We start from the raw sequence: 25884 nt of genomic DNA, 5'->3' as shown, positions 1-25884 counted from the left end.
CCCTTGCCATTTCACCTTTCTTGTTAAACTATTAGCTTTCAAATAACATAAGTGACAGAAGTAGGTATTTGCAACTTTTTAAAAACTAGTTTCCTGACAATTTTTAGAACCTCAGCTGTGGTCCAATACCTCCTCTTTATGTCTTCCAAAGCAAAACATAATATAGCCTGTGGACATAAGGTGAAAAAGTACAGGTGCAACTAAATCTTTATTGAACATAGATACATTTGTTGAATATTTCTCTGATGCATAGCACACACACTGTTGCTGCACATACCTAATTGCAATAATCCTGCAAGAAAAGGCTATGGAGCACAGAAGACTCAGTGTATAGATACAGAACCCTACCCTACCAGACCACTTGATTAGCACAAAGTGAGTGTTCTTTCTTATGCTGACTCTTTGGACTTTCCAAGACAGCCTTCACAAGTAATTTACAGCAAATATGTGATGTTCATCTCGGCCAGCTGATACAATTCTTCCTTTCATTATTTCCCAATGGCAAGGTCCTTCAAGTCTAGCTTACACATTAACCTTGCAGATTTTACACATTAAACTTTAGTCAGCTAAACCCAGTCCTAAAAGAAAGAACAAAAGAAAAAAAATCCCCCAATGTCGGTCTCATTCAGGTCTCTCTTTCTCCTAACGACTTAAGGTTTTTAACTATTACTTCTCACACTGTTTCTTCTTGCACAAACAAATTTCAAATGTCACATCTAAGAAGAGGAAAAAGATTTTTAGTTTGTTTAGTTATTGTAAATAAATACATCCATTATGCCCATTCAATTCTTCACCTGGTGGTCTGCCAGCAGCTACCTACATTTCTTTCAAAGGGCTCCCTAATGCAGTCACAAAGAAAGTTTTCCTCCATGCAATCTCAGTTTCAAATGAATGTATTTCCTTCCCATAGAAGCTAGGAAAATCCTGACAGATGGAAGAACCAGTAAACAGCTTCAGTCCTGGAATGGCTTCATATTAACTCTATGTCAGGCAGAGATTACAGTTCTAATTTCATAATCTGCCTCAGAAGAGCTACTTCTGACAACACTGCAAGGCCCAGCTCCAGATTTCTCCATTCAGAACTTGCCTATAGAGTCTTCAGATCTGTGCCACAGCTGTTCTTACAGAATACGAAAAGCCACTTAATTTAACTTCTTACTGAACACATTATAGGTGAATGGAACATCATGCCATGCCCTGTTTTAAAAAGTATGAAAAAGAATAGTAAACTCTACACAGTGATGTTCCTATTACTTTAGGATGTTGCAATGAGCATTTCTTGCTAAGTGGGCATGTCTTGCTCACATGGTTTTGATAAAATGTAAATCTATTTAATTATAATACTATATATTATTTAATCTATTTAATGATAATACTATAAAACTATGATGAAACTAAAGCCACGATGGAAAGATTTTATTAGCCTAATATAAAAATTGAGGTTTTTTACACTTCACCACTTCACACTTCCTTAACTATATTAGTGGAAATTCCAGCTGGTGTGTTAGGAATTCTCTTTGGTAACTGAGATTATTTAAAGCATGGAATCTTGAAATCTTGTGAAGCCTAACCTTTTTTTTTTTTAAGAAGGAATTAATTGAGATGCCTCTTAGTTAATAGCATGCTAAGTAGTAGCTAGCTCCTTCTAGCCTAGCATATAAGTAGATTTTGTTTGCTCTTAAAATACCCTTCCAATCACATTCTGGTGAATAGTTTTATTCTTCTGAAACCAGTTTACAAGTTATTTCAAGCAAAGTAAATTATCATGGTGGTGTGTTCACCTAACAACAATGACATTCCTTAGTGTTCATGGGATAATGCTTGGCTTGAACCCAGACTACAGAGCATATCCTGGTAACAAGAAGGGAAGATAAGTTGTAGCTCACCCATTTCCTCTGCAGCTTCCTTGGATTTGGATACTTGCTCTTCTTAGCATAAGACATTTGTAGCTTCACATTATGAGAGAAAAAGTATATGAGTAACCAGTTCACTGTTGAAGATTTCTGGAGAGGTGCAAATTTCTTTGCCTTAGCTGGTTATATTTAGTCATATGACTTGCCATGATCACACCTGAGTACCTCACTTAATAGGGTTTTGGAGACAATCTCTGCTGTCACCTTCCTACTGGCAGCCACACTCTGGAGTTAGGGAGCTGATTTGCCTGGGACAAATACAGAAAAGAAATTCATTTACTCTCATTGTCGTCTATGCTGCTGTCTTGCATGTTTTCACTTTCTGTGTACAAAGGAAAAAAAGGCCTGAGCAATGGCAGAAAAATACTGTGTAACTTAGTAAAACTTTTCTGTACGACTGGAATTATTTATTACACTGGCATAAATTCTGTTACCAATGTAGTAATAGAGCTTTAACTTTTTGGCCCAGAAGGGATGAATGTGTTGTGAACACACACTTCTACCAGCATAAGAGCATCACATTATGAGAAGACCTGTTTCAGTGGCAGTGTTTAGTTTGGAAGCAAACCTTTCTCAGATGGACAGCCCCTCGTGAGAGGCATTAAATGACAGGTTTAAATTTATCCTGGAGGTCATAAGTACAGTGGGGAAATAAAATCCACTAATAAATAAAATCACTAATTATTAGTTACTACTGTAAGCACACTCAGATTTCTTTACCGTTAAGAAACATTAAGTGTGGAAAAAATCCAGAAGATTACAAACAATGATATCTAACATGCAAATCAACTGGGAGTTTTAGTCTTCTGGGGCTTCTTCATTGTGGACAGCTGCCAGCTGCAGATGCTTGGCTGACTAATTAGCACTAGCAATAAACAATATTTGAGTTTGTCCAGGAAAGGAGCAGAAGGTCTGAGAAAGGATTATCAATAGACATTAAAAAGAAGAAAAGCTGCTATGTCTCTATTGAAATTATTATCTGTGTGGTTCATTTCTACAACTGAAATTTGCACTAAACCAAGTTTATAAAGCTCTCAACACTATCTAACTGAATCTTAGCTATTGGAAGACTATAAAGCAAGTATGGTGTACAAAAATAAACCAAACTGCTACTATAATAAGGAATACTATACTCTCAGGGCTTCATAAAGTAATTTTGTATCTAGACCTGACTGGCTTACAAGCAAATAGAACTTTTCATCAAAAAGATTGCTAGATTGTTTAGCAATATGCCAGCCCCTGAGCTACAAGACAATCTATCCTATCTGTAACATTGATACCACCACAGAGAAGTTATTATCTAACTTATTGACAAAAGGTAACAATCTTACTCTTCTCAGGAGCTGTTACCTGACTCATGTAATGTCTGAAACTACTTAGATGCTTCTTGCAGTGATTGTAGGGTTACTGTGCCACAACAAACAGAACTGGATTAGGCCTTCCTTGCATTCAGACATGCAATCCCCCAGACAGAATTCAGGGACAAGTTGTCAAATTGAACAAAATTACTCTAAAACTTTCAGGGAAAAAAGTGAAGTGATAGACAAACAATTTGCAAAGGAACCTGTAAAAAGGAGGATGCAGAAGAAAGCAACCATTAAGAGCCAAGGATGGGATGGAGAGGATTGAAATGTAGGATATTCATGTGCAGCAACAATTGTTTTAAAAGCTTCTGAATAAAAAATTAACAGCTGATGGCATACTCACTAGGACTTACATCTAGTCTGAGAAGGAGAGCTGTTAAGATAGTGAGTGAGCCAGCAAGACAGATGGCTGGTGAAGGAACTGACACTGCAAGAGCTGGAACATTCAGTAGGGAGCAAAAACAACAGCTATACCCATGAAGGGACTGCTGCCAAGCACGTAAGTGAAGTGAGCAGAATCACACAATTTCAACAGTTTCTATAAAAATGTCGGTGATGTGCTGAACTGCAGGCAGTGTGTAGGGCCCCAAGCTGACAGTTCTGCATCAGCACAGGAGCAAATAGACAAAGGAAGAATGGAAAGGTCATTACCTGAAAAAACAGCAGCAAGTAGCTCAGAGATGTGAAAGTGAGTAAAAAGAGAGTGAGTAAAAAGAGATTTTACAAGTGAGGAAATGCTCAATAGGCATAAGCACCTAAAAGATAACTGTATTATCTAGCATTCATTTGCAAAAACTACCTCTTGTATTCAATATGGAAAACAGTGTCAGAAGCTAAGGATTATGACATCACCTCACCCTTCCTCCCCAGTTTAAATCTGTCTACTAGGAATAAAATAGTTTCCACAAAGCTTGCATTTCTCACAGCTACAGATTTACTCTCAGTAACATTCCAGACATTCATAACAGTCAGCTCCCAACACCTGCATCTTGAAACCCACTAAATATTTGCAGTCAAGTCTCCACATACTTTCAAATATTTTTGAGTACAATCCACTTCTCTTTACACTGACAAAAAGAACCCTTAAAAAATCTGGCCATAACATATTGTTGAACATTGAGTGAATTCAATGCACAGGGTGTAGGGGTTGTAGGAAGAACAAGTTTGAGAACTGAACAGCTTTGCATGCACAAGGAGGTGTTGTGAGGTCTCATGAAAACTGATCTTGAATTTTGATAGCATCATGAAGAGAAATAGTTCTCACAAAAAAGGAGGTTTAGAATAGTACCCCAAATGAGCACCTTAATAAAAAAAGTTTCTACATTAACTGTCAGTTAGCCAAGACTTTCCTGTTTTCCTTGTTACTTTTCCAGCCCATTACTGCTGCCAGTCATTGAAAACAAGAGGAAAAGTCCATCCTTCTTTGGAGTTCTGTGATGGTGTTTCTGTATTTAGCATTACCACACAGACATACACTGAAGTACACATCGTTTTCATTATTCGTGCACTGTATAATAAGCGTTCAAGCTGTATGGTTCAAGAAAAACAGCTCATTGCTGAGGACAGATCTCCAGAAATTCTTTAAGCACTGATGAGTCTATTACCACTACTGCAGTAGAAAAATTATTATGGCATACACAAGTAGAATATTAAAAATAATTCCAAAATTCATCCAGAATATTATTATCTTTCTGGTATTTTGGAAATTAGATTACTTTACAAGATGCAGAAATATTTTAATATTGGGGTCAGGCAAACTAATTAAATAAACAGCATGGAACGGCTCCAAAACATTATAGATTACACATTAATGCAAAAAGCCAATATAATTATGAAGAACTCAAGTCAGGCATCAATAAAGGTAGAAGGGCTTATTCATTATTATCAGTAAATGCACCTTTCCCCTGGTTTAAGAACTGTGTTGTTGAAAGCTTATTGCATAGCATTAGCAAGACACAGGTAAGGTAAAGTGAGGCTATTCCTCAAGAGGGCACTGACACTTTATTCTGAGGACAACGTTATCTTCGAACAAATACAACATTGAGATGAATAACATACAGATCACACTTCATCTAGAGGAGAACACATTCAGTGGACATTTCACATTTCACCCTTCACCAGAGCACCTCCTCCTGGGAACAGCAGAATCTGTGACCAAACCCCCTGAGCCACTGGCACCCCAGTGCCCTGAGCGTCCCCGCCCTCACACCCGGCTCACACCTCGTCCCTACCCTCACACCTCGTCCCCACCCTCACACCGCGCTCCCTGCCCTCACACCCTGCTCCTGCCCTCACACCTCATCCCCACCCTCACACCTCATCCCCACCCTCACACCTCGTCCCCACCCTCACACCTCGTCCCTACCCTCACACCTCGTCCCCACCCTCACACCGCGCTCCCTGCCCTCACACCCTGCTCCCGCCCTCACACCGCGTCCCCACCCTCACACCCTGCTCCTGCCCTTACACCGTGTCACCACCCTCACACCCTGCTCCCGCCCTCACACCTCGTCCCCACCCTCACACCGCGCTCCCTGCCCTCACACCCTGCTCCCGCCCTCACACCGCGTCCCTGCCCTCACACCGTGTCCCCGCCCTCACACCGTGTCACCATCCTCACACCCTGCTCCCGCCCTCACACCGTGTCACCACCCTCACACCCTGCTCCTGCCCTTACACCGTGTCACCACCCTCACACCGCGTCCCCACCCTCACACCCTGCTCCTGCCCTCACACCCTGCTCCCGCCCTCACACCCTGCTCCTGCCCTTACACCATGTCACCACCCTCACACCCTGCTCCTGCCCTCACACCCTGCTCCCGCCCTCACACCCTGCTCCTGCCCTTACACCATGTCACCACCCTCACACCCTGCTCCCGCCCTCACACCCTGCTCCCGCCCTCACACCGTGTCACCACCCTCACACCCTGCTCCCGCCCTCACACCCTGCTCCTGCCCTTACACCATGTCACCACCCTCACACCCTGCTCCCGCCCTCACACCGTGTCACCACCCTCACACCCTGCTCCCGCCCTCACACCCTGCTCCTGCCCTTACACCATGTCACCACCCTCACACCCTGCTCCCGCCCTCACACCCTGCTCCCGCCCTCACTGCAAGGCCCCGCCTCCACCACCGGACAGCCAATTGGAGCATGCTCACCTCCGCCCTTGCAGCCGGGCAGCCAATGAGCGCGCGCGGCGGGAAAGCAGGACCCGCATGGCAGCGCGTGCGGGCGGACAATCGCGCTGTCAGCGGCTCCCTCAGGGCGGGCGAGGCCTCTCAGGAGCCCACGCCGGCCGCTGCTCCGCTCGGGAGTGTCACGGTAGCCTTGCAGAATGAGGGAAAGGCCTGGAGGAGCGCAGGAACAGCCGCAGCTGAGAGAAGCCGGTTAGCGGCAGGCATGGCCGCCGTGTCCGGATGTTGTGGATCATCGCCTCAGAGAGGGACTTCTGCTTGTCCTGCTCGTAAAGCTCTTGGTTTGCTTTCTTCAGCTTTGGCATTGTGGAAATAAACTCTGCTAGGCAGTATGAAGCAAAAAGGTGTAGCTTTATTAAGTAATTGAATGTTTTATTAAGTAATTTGTTATTGATAGATATAAAGCATTGTTATAGAATAGATTATTAAGCATTGTTTTAATAGATAATTTTTTTTTCTGTCAGCGTGCAGATCTTTACCCAGGCTGTACCAAGCTGAAATCAAAGCCTGGTTACAGCTTCTCTTGAAGGGAGATGCGAGGTGAGGCTCAGGGCAGAGGTGCCCATTTTCAGGGCGTGTCACAAGGGACCAGCCCAGCCCACAAAATGGGGAGTTAGACAAAACACAACACCAAATGATAAGTAAGTCTTGCAGGACAATGCCTTTCCTCTGAAATTACTGAGAAATGATGGAAGCACATGGATCTGCCATCCTCTCCTCTTAAGTGAGTGAACCTGTAAGTTGGGTAAGCGCTCTTAATCCTCGAGGGTAGCCCAGGGTGGCTCTTCTGTAAGCCTCCATCAGGTTTTGTTGAGGCTTTAGGATCTTGGGATCAAATTGAGTAGCTATTCTGTGTTGTGTTTGCTCAAGGGACAGGAAGGAAACATTAAATTAAGCCCACCTGAGGTTACTTGCTAATGAATAATGTAATTATACACCAGGGTATTAGAAGGGTTTTACATTTAATCCCATATGGTTTTGTTTTCTCTTAAGAATCATCTATGTTTAGATAAGCTAGAATTAACATTGCCTCTTTGAAAAGTGTATTTGTGACCACAGTAAAAACAGTTTTTGTTAGGAAAATAACCTGTTTAAATTATCAGGGCAGGTGGCAGAAGTAAAAAGCCAAGCACTTCATGCATATGTTTTAAAGGCAAGAGTTCCGTAACAGATACATGGAGATTTCTTCTTATAGCTCTGATCACAGCAGAAAAATTATGGTTCTTTTTCTATGTGGCAGCTCAGAGCACTAATGGAAAGGGACTTTCTAGTGTAACAACTATATGAATTGGACAAAACTGTCATTTCAGTTTTACATTTGAACACAGAGGCATAAACAACTACTATGCTGCTTCTAATATCCTCAAGTAAACTCCAGTAACAGAACAACTTTTATCCGTGTCTTTGGGACAAAGCATTGTGCTGAAGGCAGAGTTTTTTTGCCTTGGTGTTTCATATTTTATATTCAAGTTCAAAGCTGGGAAACCTTTAAAATGTGTAATTCAGTATAATTTTGCACAACACTTTATTTTAGGAAGTGAATTCTGGGCTGTGTGTTAAAGCTAAGTGATACCATTCTAGCCCACGTAAATAGCAAATGGTTACGTTCTCTTTCACAACTGTATAAATTTACAGTTGGATGAATATTCTAGTTTTGTCTTTTTTCCCCCATGATGTGTAAACTGGGATAATTTACAGACATTGAACCTGATTTGGTTACAGGGAAAGTTAGGTGTGAGGGACTGCTACATTTTCCTTCATGCCAGCTCATTGTTCTGGCTCTTATCTACTGTCTCTAGCAGCACCTCAGGCTGATATCAGTGAGGAATTGGCAAAAGGAAGATGTGCTCAGTCAGTGCTGGCTCAGAAAGACTAATATAGAAATAAAAAAGAGGCTAAACCCAAAAGTGGATGGTGCCAGTAAATATAGTAGTAAGCAGTGATTACAAATAGTCTTATTCAGTAGATTTATTCTCTATGTTCTAGGTTGCCTCTTACTTTGTTCCTCCCCTGGTAGAAAAATGCTGTCTGGACTCCCTTTAGTGACTGCAGTGTTGGTTTTGAACACAGGAAAATTGATTTTTAAGAGCTTGGAGCCAGGTTTTCAAGTACTTGGCATCTATAATTGGGGCAGATTTTCAAAAGAGGTTAGCACTGACTGTTCTGAGCTCTTGTGGAGATTTGTCCATTTTGATTTTGTGCCTAACTGAACTGATTTGTTGAAAATCTGCTCTCTGTAGCTAAGCATGACATTCTTAGAATGCTGTGAGGGCAATAATAACACTTCCAAGAAAAAAACCAAAAGCTGTACAGCACTCCCCCACTCAGTTCAGTACCCCAAAACTGCCACCCAGAGCACAGAGTATGAGTAAGGCAGGGTTGTAAGTTGGTGTGTGCTGCCAAACAGTTTTCTAGGATTTCACAGTGAAAACAAGTATGGTTTTGCTACTTCTGTTCTGGATGTGTTTATTTAAAGTAAAAGCTGCTGTGAAAGGAAGCTATAAATGCTAGTTATAAGAGTGCAAAAATGTCCTATGTGTTTGAGAAGCCACAAGAGGAAAGTGCTTTAATTAGAATGTACTGTAGCTGTTGTTGATAATTTTGTGAGTTCTGATAACAGCACTGCTTCTAGGGTTGTGCTGCCTTCTGACCTGGGGCCTGGGATGAACATTTTGATTGTCCCTCACTGGAATCAATGGTGTAAATGCTACTGAATTTGATTTAGCAGTGTTGAGTCCTATGTTAAAATAGTAGCAGTATGAACAAAATGGATGTTTTGTGTTGGGGAAAAAAATTATTTAAATCAGCCATGGGCCATCTTTTTTACTGGCAGAGCTGTTACAGGGTGATAATACTGATTTATGTGGTCTTTCTGGCTAGTTATGTCACTTACTATTGCAGATTACTGCAAAAGATTTTTATTTCTGTTTTCAAATAATTCATTTTATTTGAAATTAATTTAGTGTCCATTTCTGCAATGTTTTGGCCTTGTCTTTGTCTCTTAATCACTGTCTGGAGAATGAATTATTAATTGTTGTAGCTGAAGAAACAAACCAATAATTTTGTGTGGCCTTTTGAGGGGAAAAGAGAAAACAAACCAAAACAGAGCTTTATTTTTGCACACAATGTACTACTTTGCTGTGCTTGCACAGTTGAAATAAGGATCTTCAATAATCCAGGATAAGCAAACAATAATACTGTAAATTTCATGTAGGAAGTATGGGATACCTGTCTACATGCTGGGGTTGCATTTATAGAATAGCTGAGTGAATCTCTGATAAACAAATGAAAATAAACTGAAAATTACTACATTTGAGTTGATAACTCTCAGAGCAGCAAGATTCAGAGACTTTCACATAGAGGTGATAAGGGAAAAGAGATGAGCTGTTCTTGAGATACCTGCTTTACAGACCTTTCATAAAACTGAACTGGAGATTAAGGCATCATGCTATTTCTAGCTTGCCAGTGCTAGCTGGAGTGAGTTCTAGGCTTCAAAAACATTAATAAATTAGAATAAGATGGTGATTGTAGAGATTGAAAAACTTGCTTGAAGGGAACTGCCCATAGTCACTGTTCTGTGAGTTCCAGATACAATCCTCTTTTTCTTCCATTTTTTTTTTCTGAGTGCTTGAATGGAGGTTGTATTTTATTTGTTACTTAGTGTTGTGTTGTGTCATTATTCTGCTTTGTTGATATGAATTTCAAGTTTCATGTTAAAGATTGTGACCAGGCTTTGAGAAGTGTTCTTGTGTTTCTTGTTAGCCATGGTCACAAAGTTCTGGAGTTTGTTGTCCTTGTGCATATGTACATGCTAATAAATGTAATGGGTCTTCTGAAGTCAGTGTGCCATACAGATTCTATATTTACTGATTTCAATTCCACATAGCAGTTGCTAATATTTCATCTCATGGTTGATATATTTTTTAGAAGTAGAACTTGTATGCTGAAATGGCAAAGCAGAGCCTGTCCTACTCTGCCGTTCCCAAAGCTGTTTTCCCAGGCACATGACTTGGTCACTGTGCTTTCTCTCAGTCCTTTATGGCATGTACAAGGTGGTCACAGTGGTAAATATACAGCTTGGGAAAGGATATGGTTTAATTTTTTTTTTTAACTAATTAGCTAGTGTGTTTAGTCTATGTTGAAAGATTCTCAAGGCTAAAGAAGTCTCACAACAGTCACAAGCCTCATTTTGGACAAAGACTATTTGATGTGCTTATGGTAAGACTGATCATCCTTTTGTCAAACTTTTTGAAGTGGGTGGATAACTTAGGTCTGTTTTACATCTGTATCCCTTGAATGTCCTTCTGCATATGAAAATTTAATTTAGAGAGGTTGGTACACTGAATTTGATTCAGCTTGCTCCTCACTGACATTGTGAGCCCATTATGGCATCATTACTCTCCAATTACAGGCATGAAGGTGAGAAGTGACCTGGTAATGAAGGGTACACACCCAGAATGGTGTAGTGAGAATTTTGCATGAGGCAAAAGGGAAAAAATCTACTACACTGATACCTGCCAAAAGGCTGTTTGTCCTGAGTGACTACTTTGAAAGGGTCTCCAAAAGGGCTTGTGCTGAGCATTACTGTGCTCTTGCTGGGATGTGTCTCAGGTGCAGATATCTACAGTTTCTATAGTTTTATGTACTGCATAGTACTTATACAGAAACAAGGTCAAGCAGTTTACTTTTATTTTTTTTAACTTGTGAGAGTAATGTCTAAGCTACACTTTAAAATAATCTAATATAGAGTGACATTTAGTCATGCTAGTGCTTAATCTTCTCTCAGTTCTGAAAAAAATTCTTGGTGTGAAATGTACTTTAGAAAACACAAATATTTACTAGCATTGTTATTTAATCAATTTAATTGTGTTCCGTGTTTTAAGATATTAAAAACTAACTTTGTCTGCCTTTCCAAAATGTCCTTTCTCTTGTGAGTAGAATTTTGTGAGAGTAACTGTCATGAGATCCTACAGGATGCATTTTTAGAGGAACTGCACCTGCTGTAGGATGACTATTGAGACTGTTCTGAGTGTGCTGCAGTGAACTGCAGGCTTGAGAGGAAGCAGCAGGATAGTAAGTGTCAATAGGAGGCAGAGTCCATGGAAGTTACATTGTATTGAATAGCTTAATACTGCTTCATGGGGATGTGTATTTCATTCTCAAGGAAGAACAGACCCACAGAGGACTGGTGGTGGCCAGAGAAAATGGGATAAACCTGAGCAGCAGGGAAACAGCTTCTGGTACAGCAAAAAGTGGAATCTAAGAAAACTGATAAAAGCAGAGGCAAAAGCTGTGCATTCTTTTCACAGGAGGTATCTGAAAGTTGAGGTCTCCTGACAGAAAGTGATCCAGTGGAATATAAATAATAAAGCTGTCAACTGGCAGAGCAGCAAGAAATAGTGAGTTTAATTTAGATTCTCTTTTTCCTTTTATCAATTTATCTACAAGTAATCACATAAAGATACCAAAGTAATCAGCTGCAGTGTGGTGTGCTGTGGAGTACTTTGGGGTTGCAGACCCATGCTCAGTTTCAAGATGATGAAAATCAACACTGCTACAAAGTTTTAGTTGCATCAGTTCCTTGGTTTAGTTAACTGTGCAGGGCTGCATGAGGTGCCAGTGAGAAGTGCACAAAATACCATGAAAACATATATGGCAGGCAGGAAAAAGTGCAAACCAATCCTTTCTGGTAAAGGTCCACAGTGGCCAAGTCAAAAGTTCTGTGAACAGACGAAAAATGGTCTTGCACATAGTTTAGTTACTTCTTGCCATTTAGAATATTATTAAATTATGAAATGTCATCTTGCATTTAAATTTGTCCAGCTTTCTGCTCTGGTTTGCTTTCTGGAAAAAATCACTGAAGTTTTCTAGGTGCTATGGAGACAGTGCTGATGTCAGAAATGTTTTCAGTGGGGGCCTGGAAAAGGGAACCAGATGGCTGCAGTTACTGGTGAGCACGGCTGGCTGGTGGTGCATAACCCAGCCGAGGAGTGCACTGCAGAACTGCTGAGCTGGCTGTGCATGGTGACTCACCCTGGCAGCAAGGTGGGAGAGCCTGCAGAGCCTGGGAGCTCTCCCCTGGTGCTGCAGGCACATTGTGCCCCATGGTGTCCCCACAAGCACAGCCACACCACATGCCTGCACTGGCTTCACGCCAGCTCAGGTGCCTCTCATTTGCAGGTCTGGACCAGATTACACTGCTTGTTCAACTCTGGGGTTTTTTTCTGTCCCAGGAAATGAAGTGTATGTCTGGTACTTGTGTTGTCCTGACCTTTATAGACCTTTATTTTCTAGGTGACTTCTCAGCTCATGGGGCTTTTATAAGCCCCAGGGGTGAACAGATAGTATAGGTGCAGCTTGAAATGTCTCTGTTAATGAAATAAATTATTGGGTATTTAAAAGTATTGCATTTTTGGAAATGTTAAATGCTGTTGCCTCAAAAAACTTGCATAGTATCTTGCATTTAACTGGAGCAAAACCAGAAACAGTACCACCAAAAAAGCTTTTCAAATTCCATACTTCTCCCACACTCTGAGAAGAACCTCCTCCTCTGTGAACCTTGAATCCCATTTTGTGCAGCAGACATCAGTGCAGAACTCTGCTGCTGAGGTCCCTGGCTTGCCTCTGGAGTCAGCCACACTGCGTGGTTCTCCTGCTTGCCTCTTCAGCACACGAGTGAGGAGACCTTGCCAGCTGATTAATTGTGGTCTGCTCTGGTTTATCTATTGTGTCACTTACTTTTAGCTTTTACTGGGAAGTACAGGTGAGCAAAGAGTCTTGGTGGTTTACTTATCCAGATTTCTAACAAGCCTCTTTTGTCCTTGTGTTTGGAAGCTGATTCTAAATATTTCTTGGGGTCACCTTTCTTCCTTTGAAGTCCTTTGAAACTCTTATTTGCTGTGATACTGTAAAGACTTTACAGTAGTTAAACAGTGCTTATCGTGATGTTCACTTGTATTTTCCAGTGACTCTATTCAGCTGTCTAAAAATAAAGTAAAATATTCTGCAAGCTCTTCAGAATAGAGACTGGCTTTTTGTACAAGTGTTTAACACAGCAGGGCTCAGAAATCCAGGCAAGGGCCTATAATACCACCTCAAGAGAGAAGAAGAAAATGTTTCCAGGTATGAATTATTTTTTCATAGGAAGGTAAGTGTGGGGGTGCCTTCAGGGATTATTTCTTCATAAGGAAATGTGCATTAATTCTAAGAATATGCAATAATTTTTAATCAGGCTGACATATCTACAATGGAAAGATCAAGATTTTTTTATCAATGGTATTTTGGGCACCACTAGCATTTCTGTGAGCTCGAATGGTCTATGTGCCAAAATTATTCTGCTGGAAACCTACAATTATTCTGTAAACTTCAAAATCCAGAATTCAAGATGAGAAGAGGCTGAGAATTTCTGCACTTGATGGGCTCAGGCTGAAAGCTGAAGAAAAGCATTTTGCCTTTTATGCATTCTGTCAGCTACAACAATGCTAACCAACGAAAGTGTCATCTCCCTAGAGTCTCTTTTCAGACAAATGTGCTACAGGGCAATAATGAATCTTAAAAGAAATTCATGATGGGAAAAAGCAGTGTTTTGCATATAAATGTTTCTAATGGAGCTATGAACATCAGTCTTTTGCTCTATTGCTTTGAAAAATACAATGTGAATCCTTGTAGCTGTTAGTAATTCAAGACATGGAAGGTGCTATTTATTTTTATTTGTCTTATGTTCCTTATAAAATATTAAATACTCCTTTGGCCAAAATTACTACTAACTCTTTGAGACTGTACAGAAATATTATTCATAACTTCAAAAGCTTCAGTTGCTAATGGGTGACTTGGATAAACTGTGATTAGCAGAGAGCAATTCCTATTGATCTCCTAGAAAGGAGTACTACAGGTAAGTAGATTAAAACTTGTAAGGAAATATACTTTTCCAACACTGTTGTCCTAATGAATTTCTTAAGAACAAAGTCATGCTTTAAAGCCCCAAATAAGTCACTTAGATTTTGAAAATTTTTCTCTTAGTTTTTCTCTTTGTATAATTTGTGATTATTTTTAGGGCCTACACAGCACAGATTTCTAGCTCATCTCTTTAGCCATGGGGAATAAACCCCCTGACTATATTTTATTTCAAGAGAATTAAGATCCCTGTAATTTGCTGGAACCTTACAAGAAAAAAATCCTAACTCCAACTATGTTAGGAGTTGTTAATCAAAACTCAATTAGATCAACATTAAATGAAAAAGAATGTTAGAATTTTTTTTTTCTGTATTGCATGGGAAATTGATCACTGTTTTAATTGTCCATCTTCATTCCACATCCATCCCAAAGTCTGCCCACAGAACGTGTCATCAGGAAAATGCAACTGTGCTGAGATTCCACTGCCACATGTGATTGAAACAAATTTTGACACTTCTTGGAAATTTCACAAGCACATCTACAAGCTGAATTCTGAGCATAGATTTTTTTGGACCAAGAAAATATTTTATGATTTGTACAAGTTTTTCCAAATTCAGCTGTTGCAAAATGCTGTTCTTAATACTTCTTTTTAGTAAAGCAGGAATAAATGGTTGGCTGCACATGGGTGTTCATGTTTGCTGTTGTTCCTCCTCCTTGCAAAGCCCATCTCCAGGGAATGACTCTTACAGAATGACCTGACTGGAAAACCTATGTTCCATTAAGGCTTTGGTAGAAGCAGCAATTCAGCCTATTTAGCAAATAGAGACTTCATCCCATTGTCTTGTCATTGTGTGTTGCCTGAAGAAGTTATGATAAAATAAAGGGGATTTGAGCCCTAATTAGTGGGTATAATGTCAATAGGTACTTTTCTGTGGTTCTGGAAAATATTGACAAAAAGTAGTTTCCTTTCTTCTGTGGTGTAACTGTGGCCTGGTGGCATTGTGCATAGTAGGTATTTTTACCAGTTACAGTTTTTCACTGGAGATAAACTTGTAAAATTTAAGTCACTCAGGAGTCCCTTGAACTTCTTGCAACTTTGAAACTCAAATGACAAGCCTGAATTGCTTGCTGTGTTATGTTTTTCTTTGCAATTAGGAAGTACTGTAGTGATGGCTGCATGTTCCTAAGGCTTGTATGCAGTGATTCTCTTTTCCTGACAAAGCTGGGCTCCACTGGGGACTGCAAATATTTTTGCCTGAAGATAGAGCCAGTTATGATGTGGCTTGTGCTGGTTCAGTGCTTATTTTGCTTATTTTGGCAGTCAACAGTATTTGGTTACTGGCTACAAAAATAGTGTTGAATCCTTTGGGATGATAGTACTGATTTAGAGCTAAGAAGACTCTGATTTCTAGGTTTAATGCATGTCTGAAACTGGAGGAAGTGCACCTGGTGGATAAGATGAGCAGCTGGTTCTCAGTTACTTCAGTGTGCAGGCATTATTTGCTTTGCCATATCTAACTTGTTTATTTCAGATTTTTGGATTCCAAAATAGTTTCCTTTAACTAGGTATTTCTCTCCTGGACTATTTTGATGATTTTTAAATAAAGGAAACAATAAATTAATGTCTGACCTGTCTGCCTTTTGCTTTTGAAGTCAAGTAGTCAGCCAGTAAAAACCTGCAAACGAGCTGGTATTGCACTCCAGCTTTCAGAACCAGAGGAATTTGCAAAAGGTTAAAGGTTGCAAACACTTGTAAAATGTTGGTTGCTAGACTGTGTATGTGGACTCCAAAGATTTTGGTGTTCTTTGAAATATCTGTGGAACTGCTCTTTGCATGACAAATTTTTTATGTTTTTCTTAGAAACGTTTGAGAGAACAGCACAGAGAGGGGAAAGAGAAAACATGGGAAAATAAAACATGTTCAGTTCGTAGTAGAGATTTTTTTTTGTTGTTCCTGAGTATTAGAAAACCACTTATAATTGTATCAAACTCTACCAATATTTCACATTCCTGAATTTTTGCCTACTAATAATCACCAATTTACTCTTCATTCTTTACTGCTGAACACTGAAAAAAATATAGACAACATTACAACAGCCCTTATTTTTTCTAATATCTTCAGTGCTTTGTTTTAGAGTCAGAAATGCAAGGGTTTTCATGTGTCAAATCACCAGAGGAACACTTTTCCTTAACATGTTATACATTTTCTCACTATAATAGAGACATCTCATAGAACTGACAGATTTATAGTTACTGTTGAATCTCAACAGAAATGTAGAATTTACATGAGTTTCCTATTTCTAATCCCTATTTGAGATAGTATTCTGTGTAGCATGCTTTCTTTTCCCTAGTAAATCCTCTTTAAAAGATTTAGCTGGTTTCAGAAATTAGTTCTACTCCATTGTTAACTTCACAATTCTTCATTTTCCTTTGCTGTAAATCTGACTTCTGAAAAAAAAAATCTGTTGTTTTTCAGACAAAGGTAATTTTTTGTTTGTTTTACTTTTTGTGCATGGAACTTCATTCATACTATTACTCCTTCTTATAAAAATGGTGAAATTTGGTTTTAATTAAGTTTTAGGGGAGTGAAATTTATTTAATTTAGACAGCCTTTGTGTTAAACTGTGGTTCTTCAAAAGCACTGAAGAGGCTTAATGTACTGATCGTAAGATTTAGGGACTGGGAGATCTGGATTCTTTCCCTGATGTTCCTTCCTGTTTTCTCTGTGTCTCAAGTTGAAATCTTGCTTCCTTCTGCATTTAGAAATGCTTACAAAGTATGCCTGAAAAATGTGCTGATTTATAGATGATCGACAGTGCACACAATGTTTAGCTTTGGGTTTGGGTGTTTGAGTTCTGTGAGCTTTGTGCTATCCCCCTCTAGGAAAACTGTTGTCTTAGAATATTCTGAACTGCTAGTACTTTCTGAAAATATAAAGACATTCTTTAGATACCCAGGTGTTTTTCTGTTCATGATTGTGTTTTTCTTCAGTTTAATTAGAGCTGAATTTTTAAACTGGCATGGATTTATCAGTACAAGTGACCTTTTCTGATGATATCTTCAAGAGAACAAGGACAAAGACACAGGTGTTCTGGCAGAAAGTTCAAAATAGAATAATTCAAAGTAGTTTCAAAGGCCAAGGGAAACATTAAGGTTACATTTCTGTGAGGAGTAGTCAGCTTGTGTAGCTTTGTGCAACTACAGCGTTAAACTGTTGTGTGCACAGCATCTCAGCTAATCCTCTGCACTTTCTTTGGGTTATTTTTCCATTTTCAGTGGAAAGACGTGGGCACTTCTGTGAGAAGTGTATTTCAACTTTTTAAGTCTGAGTAAAAATAGTTGCTTTACAGAGGTCAGAGCAGTCTGCCCTGCTATGCCCAGAACATTTCTTGGATATATTTGAAAGCAAAGAAGAGCATAACACTTGGGCTGTGTCTTTTATCACTTCAGATAATGTTTAAATGTAGTATGATAAAAATGTGGAATGGTTTTCTTTGGAATAAGTTTTGTCCACACCTAATTGCTTATAAGAGCTGCAGTTGCTAATTCACAGCACAGCTAAATGACTGCCAGCTCCTCACAGGGACTTGTGGCACCAGAAAGACATGCTGAATTTATCACATGCACTTTATATTACTTTCCTTTGAAAAGTGGAGCAGTCTATATTTACTGTCTATATTTACTCCTTCTTGATGTCAGGTGGATGTTGATGTGTTGTTAACTGTGATGCTTGTGCTAAAAGCAACAATTAATTTAAATAATCAGAACTCAAAATAGGAAGAAACAATATAGCTAGGGAAAGAGAGCATTGTAGTGTTACTTAAAAACTAAAGCATGTCTGATAAACGTAAAAATTGCAGTTATAAAAGGTTACTCCTGCCTTCTGCCTTGTTTGCTCAGGTGAACTGTAATAGGAGGTGTAAAATATTATAGAAATCAGTGTTTGTTCAATCCTTAAAGACCATTAGAATTATGAATACCAAGCTTTTGTGGAATTATGGTAAGGAATAATTAGTTTGCTGTTCCTGTGTCCTGCTTATAAGTCTAGGGTAAATGTCTTACCATGTATTTCTTCAGCCTTACTCCAAGAGAAAGTAAACCAACTTCATATATAACCCAGTTTGGATAAGCACTGAAAATGTTACATACTTAGAAATTATAATACTTTAAAAATATTTGACTAATATTAGTCCTGCTCTGTAACAGAGGACACACTGAAGGGTAAGTGAAAGTCAACGTTTCACACTGGAAAGGATGAAGAGAAAATAAACTGTAAAGGGTATCCATGTGTAATCTAGTTACACAGACCGGCAAAGCAGCACCATCCCACTGATACTAATGTGGTGTTGATTGTGACTGTTTGGATGTAAAGTTGGGGATTTCCCTCTGTAAGCCTTCCTTTTTATAAGAATCAATAAGTAAGACGCTGTGATTTTGCAATTTGTTTTCTCTTTTCAGAGTTGTGGGAGATTTGCACATTCTCTTGCCGTGTATGTGAAGAACTAGTTTATGCAGAGTTATATGAATTGGGAATATGCAATTAAATATGTAATAGAAATTTTAGATTATTTGTTTGGGTTTTTATTTTAATTTTTCTGTTTTAATCTAAAACCAGTTGTAAACAGCTCTTGTCAATAGGTAAATATATCTTCCAGATATGTTGGTAGACTGCAGCTATCCTGTGGAACAAAAGATGAAAAATAAGTAAAAATCCACATTAGAAATTTATATTTTAACATGATCTGAAGATAGGTGTCATTTTTTTTCATCAGCCTGCAGTTGAAATGAACTGCATTGATAAATTTTCAGAGTAGTTTACTAATTTCTGTTATTACTGCATTACAAAGCAAGTACTGTCATATCAACTGCAATTAAGTAGTATCTCTCAATTATTTTTTGTTTAAATCTGTATAGTGTTTATGCCTATGTCTTGTACAACTGTTCCTGGATATAATAAATTTTGCCTTTAGCATTGTAAGGAAGGCACATTTCAGAAGACAGTTACTGTATATATGCAGAATTACTCAATTAGGTCTGACTAAGCCTAAATAAAGTGTCAGGTATTTCTGTCAATGATATGGCTCAGAAGCTACTTCCGTGTAGGTTAAAAACAAACAAAAATGTGTAGTCTGGCTAAGGGTTTGGACTTGTGCTTTCACATTGCAAATGATGACTCAGTGGTATTTGGGGGTACTGTGGAAATGTGCTCTGACACATGGTCATCCATCACTACGAGTATGTGATCCCATAATAAGAAGTACAGAGATTAATGTTTTATTACAGCAGGGTAGCTTTTACAATTACATACGTAATGAGAGAGGGAGCAGGGGGATTGCAAAATCTCCATCTTTCTAGAATTAATATGGCACTCAAATGACCTAAAAATGAAGAACATTATGATCCTGGAAAAATTAGCTGGCTTAAGTTTCATTCTTCCCCCCATCATGGCTCGTTACTGAGGAAAATCCTTTCCATTGCTATTTTGTACAAAATGATATTCAGCAAGAACAGAGAGTGCTCATATCTCCTAGATGACACTGAACCCTCCCAACAGCCATACAGAATAATTTTATCTCTGCAATGAAATGTCTGTAGTTCACACTATGGTTCTTTCACTATGGTTTGAAGTAGTGAGGTAGCTCCTTTCAATAGTTGGTTCTTTGTGTTCTTCACCTCAGAAATTACTGATAAGATAAGAAGAACAGCATGATGTCTGCTTGATTCTGCTTTCTGTCCTGCTGTTGGTCTTTCTAAAATTCACAAGCATGATCTGGTATTAAAGGTAATTACTCTACAAGTCAATACTGTTTTTCTTAGTAATTTACAGTTATGAATGGTGGGAAAGTTTTTGATGCCATCTGTTCATTCCCTCAAATTGACTTGTACTGACTAGTAAAACCAGCTTTAACTCAAATATTGAGGAAGAGCAAAGTAAGGAAATCTACCCATAGTGACCAGAGTCATTCTATTTTGTTCTTTTCTTCTAATTCAACACCAGTTCTGGATATGATAAACAGAGCAACTGATGTGTACCCTTTAAAATCTGGTAATGGTCACTGAAAGCTACAAGATGAGAATTTTGTACCTGATTAGCCTTGATTTAGTCAGTAACAGACTCATCAATTTCTCAAGATGCAACAAGACAACTACACATTCTACAGCTGTCTCCTGACATGTGAAGAGATCAATAGGCCTGTAAAGGGTCAGGGAGTGGGGCAGTTTAAAAAACCAGACAAACCCAGGAACAACTCATACTGAAGAAGGGTCATGGAAAGGAGAGAGAAGGTGATTATCCAGCCAGCATCACAGCTTAGCAGGGACACAACACTAATGCAGCTAATCTGTATAAACCCATTATAGACAGCAACTAAAAATGGGGGGAAAGGCATGCTCCTGAAACCTGGGAGCAAGGAGAAATCCACCTCGTGTTTGATTAACTGTGGGTGGTACTTGCCAGTGTCAGCACGTTGCAGTCAGTGGATAACTCAGCAGGTACCTTGCTGATTTTATAGCTGACCTTTGGGAGGTGGGCACAGTGGCAGTAATGCTACCCATGTCTGTTGTGTGTCATTGTATTATCAAAGTACAGTGTAATAGGAATATGATTTAGGGAACAGCCCTACACTTATTGAAATTGATGGATATTTTGTTTATCTGCAGCTGTGTGCTCAGGTTGAGTCCTTTAGTGTCCCATTTTGTAAAAGATTCTTGAACTGTCTTCAAGCTTGTTGCTTTCTCCCACTGATCTGCTGTCAGGAGAAAATCAAACTTAGCATCTGTTTCTAATTGACAGAATTAATAAAATAGAAGCAGACAGGATACAGAGCAAGTGTAATTTCAGCACTGCTGTCATGCATTATTCTTCCCCAGCAATGGAAGACACAAGTTCAACTTGATATCCTGCAACAGCCCTCGAGGTTAATTCCTTTAAGTAAAGCTGTCAATTTCATCATTACATCTCAAGATTATATCAGAAGTTCTAATGCAGATATATGTAGCTTCTGTTATCTATTCTCTCACTTTAAGGAGAAGGAAAGGAAAAAGAGTCTGATGGCAGAGTTGCTAGATTGATGTCAGAATTACCTGTTCCACTTCAGGGACTTGCATACTTGGTTGCCTGCCTGCTGTAACTGGGAACTTTAAAGGGCTCTTAAATTCTGTGGAGGTGCTTGCAGGGTTATACCCTCATTTTTCTTCTGCTCGCTGCTTTGCTCCATGATGGTTAAAACATTTAAGACCCTAGTTTGAACCATCTGTTTAATAGATTTAATATTAAATTTTGGAACTGACTGGATGCTCAAATCAGCAGATAATGTTTTAAATGACATAGCAGCATGTTCAGACCAAGAAGGAAGAAGTGCAGTTGAGAGTTAGAGGATTTTGAGAGTCTGTCTTTTAATTAAAAACCCCCTCCCAAAAACCATAATAGGGAGAGTGGAAAATTAAATCAGCTCACATTAGTTAGTGCCTTAGCACTAGATCAGGTTTTTTGGCACCAGAACTAAACACTGTGGGAGATGGATATGAAGCAATTTCCACTTGGAATTTTATTTGGGTAGAGAGTTTGAGACAATTATTACAAAATTGCTGTAGATCTATAGGGGAATAAGTTCATAAAAACTTTAGATTTACTGCTTTTTAAATAATGTAATTACTGTCTTGCTATAATAAAATATATAAAATATTGCTTAAAATATATCTTGTTAACCTCTCAGCAATCCCAGATATTTTTAAGCAGTGAAATTAACATTTGTTTAGAGCAAATAAAATTTTCAAGTTAGAGAGAGCTTATAGAGACCTACAAGCTGTGCAGGATCATTTTTCATCCATTTTTCTTTTTTACCACAGTAATTAGGCATGTTGCCAGGCAGCACAATGGAAAAGACATTTTCTTTAATAGAATATTTTTTTACAGGCACTGCTGGACACATACAGACATCTCCTGTATTTTTGTTCCTGGTGATTCTCTCTCCCTGGTTGTGCTTTCCATGAAACAGACTTTAGGTCATTAACTAATTTTTTTCTAAGTTATCTTCAGGCTGTTTGGGGTTTGAGCCATGTCAGCTAGTAAGACAATTGCTCACACTGGGCAGAGTGTTTCTGGGTTTTTTTGTTTTTTTTTGTCTTTGAGGTACCATGAGGATACTTGATATGGAGCAATGTTAACCAGGGTGCTGCACAAAGAACCTTCTGGAACAACACGTGCAAGAGCTGTCCTGCACGTTTTACAGCAGTGCAAGCATTGGCAGGACTGTAAGAACCCTCCTGCAGCTCAGCCACTCCCCTCTGTAGCTCCCTCTGATCTCCAGCAGGAGTCTATGTCAAGAAAAAAATACTTTACTGCAGTAGCTCCTTAGCTCTTTGTTTTACATTGATTTTCTATCATTGTAGGACTGGCTGTGTTTTCAAGAATATTTTCTTTGGCTGAAATGCTGAGAGCTTTTTGCAGACAACCAAGCTGCAGAGAGGTTTTTTTGTGTTCTGTCTCATTTAAAAGGCTGTAACACCATTTAACTCCTGTTATTGACCCATGGTACCTAAGATTTCTAGAACCTTCAGTGTGATTTTATGGTATTCTTGATTTTATTGAAATCTAGTCTACATTTTTTGTGGATTTTGTAGTGTCTGTTTTTCATTTTGCTACTGTAGTTCAACTATTAGAGTATGAATAATCAAATCTGGAGTTGATTTTAAGAAAATCAGACTCTCAGCATTAACAATTCACTTTGTAGTTGGAGGTACATTTATTTTCCTTTAAATATTTTTGGAGCCTAAGTTTGAGCTTTCAGATATAAAATTGGAGTTGTTTGGAATTAAGTTGGTAGTGAACAGATAATTTGAGTTTAGCCAGTTTTCATGGATTCAAAATGCATCACCTTGAAAAGATTGTATTGTAGGCTTTCATCAGCACTAGTAAGCTATTTAGCAGAAACCAACCTCTTCTCTTCCAAAATCTATTGTGAATTCAAAAGCCTTCTTCTCAGTGCTGTAAATCTTTTTTTTACTATCGTTCAGTGAGTTACTTAGCAAAAATGTACCTCTTCTATTGCAGAGGCAGCTGTCTTTTAATGTTTATTGTGCCTTTTAATTGAGGCTCCAGTCCCAGTTTGTGTTAATGTAGCCTTTTCAGGAGGATAAAATACAGAATACAAAAATTTATGTTAGGTTTTAAAACCTTAAGGCTTTTCGTGGGTTGAGCAGATTTTGTATTAGGTTTTAAGACTTTGTAGGCCTGTTTTGAATGGAGCAAATTCTGCAACTAATTGCATCCAAAGGATCTGTGATGCTGGTTGCTGAGAGAGCTCCTTTATTTTTCATTTCTACAAATGAAATGCAAATATTTTGTGTGATTGCTGCCATCTTCCAGAAATCTGTGCTTCTTTTTGTTAGTGGGATGAGTTGAGTGGTTTTGACCATTTTATATAAGCTTACAGCACTTGAGATCTTTCAGTCATAGCCCAATAATAATGCCTGTGGTAGACTTGATTTCTGTACAGAGTCTGAATAATTGGAGTCTGAGCAATGGATGTTGTGTGTATATGTGATTTGATGTACTAATACAATAAATAGTAATAATAATAATTATATGCAAGCTAGCGCAGAACTTTGTCTTGCTGAACTAAAGGGAATTATCTTGAGGATATAGAGGAGCCATTTTCCTGTGACTCTTAATTGCACATTCAGTTGGTATTTCAACTAATACTCTTCTGTTGCTTGACTGTGGGAGGGGCATGGCCTCATAAAAGATCCAAAAATTACAGAGATAAAATGGAACCACAGGGACAGGAATGCCTCCATTACAGAGGTTGTGCTTCTTCTGCCCTGTGCTGGCAAAATGACCTCAACCCTTCTGTGAGCTGCATCTGAACATGCTGCTGGGAGAGGATGGGGTCTGGACTTCCAGGCTGTTTTCACTCTCTTCATTTCAAGTTATAGGCCAATTTCACCTGGTACACTTAGACCTGGGAGACTACAGTTAAATACAGGTTATGTTCAAAATTACTTTATTTCAAAATTTGCATTCCAGACATGGGGTTTTTTTCATTAGTTTTTTATATATATTAGAATTCAAAGAAACTGAAGGGGGAATTGAGGACATTTTTGTATGCTAAAGAAAGTTATTTTAGTATTAATATTTTTAAGAATAGGGAAAAAATATCTACAGTCAAAATTAATTGCATATAGAAAACTACATTTGAAGTTGCAAGTAAAGAAGATATTTAAGATTTTGTTCATGGAAAATATAGCACATCTTCCACTACTTAGCTTCATGTGTATAATATACTGTTTTACTTGAAGATCTTTGTTGGGGTGGAACAATTTCTCCTAGAATATACAAAGCTTAATATTATTGTCTGGCACACATCCTGCTGAAGGACCTGGGAAGTGTCAGAAGTTTGGTTACTCAGACTGAAATTTTTTCAGTTTCTTGCTTAGTTTGTAAGATCATATAACACGTGCTCTACAGGCATGTCTGTGTATGTTATATACCTGCTGGCATAATTTTTATTGCAGTTTTCACCTTCTTGATATAAAGTGATCATATTGACTACAGAAAAGTAAATTAAAAATGGTTGTGAGCCATGTTACTGTATTGAAATATTGCTATTTTGCAATCTAATCACAAAGTCTTTTCCTTTAAAAAAATAGGACTAATACTTGGATATTTGTTCCATCTTAATTACTCCCTATCATTTTCCCATGTCTGTAAATGTGCTGCAGATCAAGTGTTGATTTTTTAAATCAACTTATGTAACCCTTTCATGGGTGACATTCTATTCCTTTAGACTGCAGCTGGCAAATAGGGAAAATGGGTCACAACCATGGAAAACTGTTCATAGGCCCCAGATATCTAACTTGTATTTGTCTGGTTGGTAACTGGCTAGAAGCCAGTATGGTACTAAATCTGAGTAGAAACTGCATCATTTTCTTCTGTGGTTCCTTCTGAGGAGCAGTCTGAGAACCAAGATACAACAGCAGCAGCTGCTGCTGTCCTTGTGGCCCTCAACACTGATGGAAGCTGTTCACTGTTCCCTTCAATCTAAAACAGATCAACTGATACATTCTGGTAACAACTTTTGATCTTGTAGTGACAGCATGTGTGGAGATATTTCATCTAAAAATTAATCTGAATTGAAGTCCCTGTTAGGCAGCTGATGCTCTGAATCTTTGCTGTTTCTTTCCTCTTCTGCCCCCGGTTTAAAATGCTGCAGGGAAGGCTCAGAAGCTTGGTGGTTTTCCAGCCAGCAGGATGAAGTATCTGCACTGGAGCAGCTCCTCAGCTGTAGTTTCTGAGCCCAAGGTTGCTGTATTCGATTACTTTACTGCACTAGCTGGAAGCTTTGTTCAGACTTAATACAAGCAGAAGCTGTATAGAGAAGCTGTTTCATTATGTAAATTATAAAATAAGTCTTCTGTCTATGTGAAATGTAATCATTTCTCAAAATTGGCAGTCACCTTAAAAAATTATATACAAAGGCATTTTGTTATTTTAACTACAAAATACACAATTGGAT

General features: G+C 38.8%; 1 protein-coding gene and 1 long non-coding RNA gene across 2 annotated transcripts in view; one reads left to right on the top strand and one right to left on the bottom strand.

Annotated features, from left to right (window-relative positions):
* Positions 1-5430, bottom strand: part of LOC135279403 (uncharacterized) — a 107043-nt gene extending 101613 nt beyond the window's left edge. Inside the window, exons 1-2 of the long non-coding RNA XR_010346646.1 lie at positions 5336-5430; positions 1887-2161 (exon numbers count right to left, since the gene is read on the bottom strand). This is a non-coding gene — a long non-coding RNA (uncharacterized LOC135279403). The remainder of the gene's footprint in view (positions 1-1886; positions 2162-5335) is intronic.
* SMPD3 (sphingomyelin phosphodiesterase 3) overlaps positions 1-25884 on the top strand; it is a 103469-nt gene that overhangs the window by 7099 nt on the left and 70486 nt on the right. The gene's annotated exons all lie outside the window — the stretch shown is intronic.

Source organism: Passer domesticus, chromosome 12 (genome assembly GCF_036417665.1).
Source record: "Passer domesticus isolate bPasDom1 chromosome 12, bPasDom1.hap1, whole genome shotgun sequence".
NCBI classification, from domain to species: domain Eukaryota; kingdom Metazoa; phylum Chordata; class Aves; order Passeriformes; family Passeridae; genus Passer; species Passer domesticus.
This window is presented reverse-complemented; position numbering and strand designations above follow the sequence as displayed.